This window comes from Penaeus vannamei, chromosome 30 (genome assembly GCF_042767895.1).
Source record: "Penaeus vannamei isolate JL-2024 chromosome 30, ASM4276789v1, whole genome shotgun sequence".
NCBI classification, from domain to species: Eukaryota; Metazoa; Arthropoda; class Malacostraca; order Decapoda; family Penaeidae; genus Penaeus; species Penaeus vannamei.
Window position 1 is genome coordinate 24,019,016 of NC_091578.1, and position 4,280 is coordinate 24,023,295.

Consider the following 4,280-nt stretch of genomic DNA (forward strand, 5'->3'; position numbering starts at 1 on the left):
CTTCTCTCTACCCTGAAACATCCTAGCTTTAGTCTCCCTATCCCCCAGCCAAATCCCTTTTCCATTCTAAATCCAGATGCTCCAATCTCTACCACTTCCCCGATGTCTACCCCCCCCCCCTTCACTTTACGCGTCGCACCAGATAATCTAAACGTTCTACTCCACTTCGCTTCCTTTTCCTCTTCCCTTCCTCACAAGATATCCTTTGTCTCTGATACTTCCCTATCCAAATCCCCTCCAGTAAATCTTGGAGACATCCAAAAATTCCTAGACATGACACAAAAAAATGTTCCGCTCCCTCATCCACCCTCCAATCCGTTAATTCCTAGTCCCTCTACATTCAAAGCATTTGCCGATATCCATCTTCCTCCCTCACAAGTTCCGCTACCCCTCTCCCTCCTATTCTTTCCCAACAAACCCCATCCTCTCCTCCATGTACACCAATCCCTTTCGGTTCTCCATTATCCTTACCTCTCCCACCTGGATACTCACGTAATTCCCCTCTCTCTCCTGACGTTCTTCCTAATATTTCACCTCCTTCCCCCGTCCTCTTATCTCATCCCCCAGACTCTTCTGCTACTTCTCCAACAGCCATATCCACCCGTATTACCCGTTGATTATTTCAGGACAGCTTCTTTGCCAATTTTTTCCCCTATCGTGCTATCCTATGACACTAACCTTTGACATTTAACACTCTTTATACTAATCGTTAACTCATTTACCCTTTTCACAATACTTTACCATAGTGTTATGTGACCCTAGATATCTAGTACATTTATTTGTTTCAACCATTAACTATTCGCCGCAGTCGACCATTGTCAGCTAGACATTCTAATTCAAATCGCACTGAACGTCGAACCAAAGAGTAGAAGATAAGACGCTCATTATCACTTTCAATCACGAATTCTTTAGTGCTCGAACGTAATCTTACTCGAACCCACACCTCTATCATAAAAAAACACCGCTGGAGGGTGTTGCAGGGCGACATTATGCGTATATACCCTTTAAGTCCAAGAGAGATAAACTTAGGCTACTATATAAAACTAGAGGCACGAAGCAACTTGCAAAGAGGATAGCTATTCAATAATAATAACCCAGGTTGATCCAAGTACAATCCGACACGGTTTACCGGACGCTCAGTGAAGCGCTGCCTGGAACTGTTCTCCGTCGGGGGTTGTTTAGCATTGTACTCAGGATTAAGAATAGTATGTCTAAAACCCAATAAAAGAAGAAAGAAGAATATTATGGCTCGCATGAGAAGACGAGCTTGTGACTGTCAATACGATTGGCAATTTCGACGTATCAGAATTAATCAGGAAATAAATGCAGCTACATTTTACATCAAATCCATACCTGCTTGGTAGACAGCTTGTCCGAAATGCCTGGTTTTCATTTCTCGCCCCAGCCCACTCACTTGATAAAGCCTTTTGTCACCTGTATATCGCATTCATTGCACTTAAGAATAAATGCTTACTTATTCTGAGGTACGTATTCTCCCCAACTTACCTCTATACCGACTGCACCATTATTTTTCACATCGCGAACTTCGAAAAAACGCGCGGTCTTCGTGGGTGCAACGGGAAAATACCTCACCAAGACGCGCCTTCACTTCATTCGTTGTCAGCCACGAAAACAGGGACTACGTGCACTTTCTCAAGGGTGAAAGGTGTTTCCTTTGGTTTTGTTATGAATATAGTTATCAGATTTTCTAATCAAGAGCCATCGTTAAAATGCGAGTGACTTCATCGTTTCCGCTATTACTGCTATAACTTCAATTGGCGAGAGTTTACGGATGTTTTTTTATATCCTTTGTAGTAACGTCTTTAGCATCATATTGCACGAATGCCCCCTCCCACACTGAGCGTATCCAATACGCAAGTAGTTTGGGCTAAAACACTATAAAAGAAGAAAGAAGAACAATACGCAAGTGCCACTGACTGCAAACCACAACCATGTGAAGCAAATACATATCAAGAAGCGGTCGTGCTCACTTTCAAACTCGTAAACTTAAATTTTTGCTCTATCTGTCTGTCATTCTCTCTCTTTTGCATCCCTCTCACTCTGTCTGACTGTCTATCTCACTGCATTTATACACTGTCGCTGAATATTCTTTTTCAGATTTGCATACCAGATTGATATTCAATAGCCGCAAAAAATCGAATGACAATATGCGGGAGGGAATGCTAATGCGAGTATCCATAAAAACGTACACATATTTGCGTTTGCGAATATGTATAGTTTGACTATTCCTAATATTTGTATGTATCTATATATCCACACACACACACATATGTATGTGTGTATCTGTCTGTATCTCCACTCGCTCTCTGTCTTCGCACATACATACATTGTACTTATATAGATAGCAGGGACGTCATATCAGCAGTTTCTTGAAGGGGCGGGGGTTGCAAGGTAGGTATTCTAGAAGATGTAATAAAGCTGCGACCAGAGCTATGAGCTCTGAAAATAAAGCTATAAAAATTTTGGGAGCGTGGCCCTTGCGGAAGGCAATTGCTCTCCCTAATGATGCTCATGGTGATGTATAAATAATAGACAGAATAAGGAATAGACATATAGATAGCCATAACAGATATTCCTTATATCCATACATATACACACATGAACACACACAATGTACATGTGAGAGAGAGAGAGAGAGAGAGAGAGAGAGAGAGAGAGAGAGAGAGAGAGAGAGAGAGAGAGAGAGAGAGAGAGAGAGAGAGAGAGAGAGAGAGAGAGAGAGAGAGACAGAGAGAGAGAGAGAGAGAGAGAGAGAGAGAGAGAGAGAGAGAGAGAGAGAGAGAGAGAGAGAGAGAGAGAGAGAGAGAGAGAGAGAGAGAGAAAGTATGAAATGTCTAGAATACAACTGTCTTGCCATATGCCATAGTGTCCGTGTGCCAGCATTCGCGCCGAAGCGGCCGCTATGAATACCGTTACTCGGGCAGCGGGATCATGAAGCTTCTCAGAGGAATGTCAACGTAAGAGATGCATGTTACAAAATTCTTTAATATCTCAGACATTTACAAATTCTGATTTATTACGTAATTTGATAGATATTTTTAATGTTGTTTAATAGATATGTTCAATAAGCTAGCCATGTATTTAATCGTAAGTGCTTTGTTTATATTTTACTGGTTGATGGAAACTTGCCGGCATCTGCGGGTTGTTTCAGAGTGTGATATTGAAGTTTTTTCCTTTGATCCTGTTAATGGATGCTGATGGCGGATTGAATATGATTATTAAATGAGTAATCATGATCATCTGAAATCTGAATGTGACAGTTTGGAGATCCGCTTAAGGCCTAAAGAAGGTACCGTGACGAATGCGTTTGGAGGGCGCACGCATGCAATCAACGCATGCACTGTACTGACACGGGGTTTTGGCTTCCTTGTTACACGTACAGCGAATTAAGTAATTACCGATGTAATGAGGAGTATTTTGAATCACAATATATATCGATGAGATCCATATTTACTGATTCATCCATTTGCCATTGTCATATTTTTATTCAAAATACCCATTGATTGCAAACTTTCTAAAGAGTTTGGTTTATCCCTAGAGAAATGAGTTAAGACAGTGAAGATAGTATATCGGGAAAAGCCGAAAAAGATGTCTACATGATAGAAGCTGAGTTCTCCGAAGAAAGTGACATATTTAAGCCAGAATTAGACTCAAATTACCGACAGTATTCGTCCAAAAGTATGTCTATCCCAGAGTACCTGCCATTGCTGCGGTCATTGTTGGAACCAAACAAACCTTCCCTCGGTCAGCATTCGTGAGGTGCGTCAATTTTCATTCACCTTTTTCATGCTACTGACTCTTGTTCGGCTGCTATCATGACACACAGCATAGAATAGATGATATTTGGACTCCAAGTACAAATCAGCCAGAGCTACAGGCATGCAGGTGTTAGTGAGAAAGCTGCGGCATAAATCACGGCACCTTTGAACCTCAGGGAAAAACCCATGAACAATTCGGTTTCCGGAAGATAACTGTCCCTTGCACAGATTTATGTTACTTTGCCGCGGGTGTTGCTTGGAGGCTACAGGGAGTATTGAAAACTTATAAGGATTTGATAACTCATGTAACATAAGCAGCAATTTTGCAATATTTGAGTAAGGAACAGATACAATTTTTGGTTGAAGGGACAATGAAATCGTTGGGACTTATATCAGATTACAAATGCTGTTTTAAATTTTAGATGCCAAGCAAGGAGTAATGATTTTATGGCAGTGGAGCTATATATCTTATTTTTAAAGACTCAAGTAGGTTAACAAGTA

At 41.1% G+C, this 4,280-nt stretch overlaps 1 protein-coding gene across 12 annotated transcripts in view; it reads left to right on the forward strand.

Moving 5' to 3' along the window:
* The first annotated feature begins 3,621 nt into the window (after positions 1-3,621).
* The window catches only part of LOC113824242 (zinc finger and BTB domain-containing protein 24), an 85,376-nt gene continuing 84,717 nt past the window's right edge, over positions 3,622-4,280 (forward strand). For 7 of the 12 annotated variants that reach the window (XR_011399799.1, XM_070143179.1, XM_070143176.1 and 4 more), the window contains exon 1: positions 3,622-3,780. The gene's annotated coding sequence lies outside the window, so the exon portion shown is untranslated. Of the gene's footprint in view, positions 3,781-3,883; positions 3,909-3,940; positions 4,116-4,280 lie in introns of those variants that run through there. The other 5 variants (XR_011399800.1, XM_070143178.1, XM_070143171.1 and 2 more) reach the window with 3 other exon arrangements.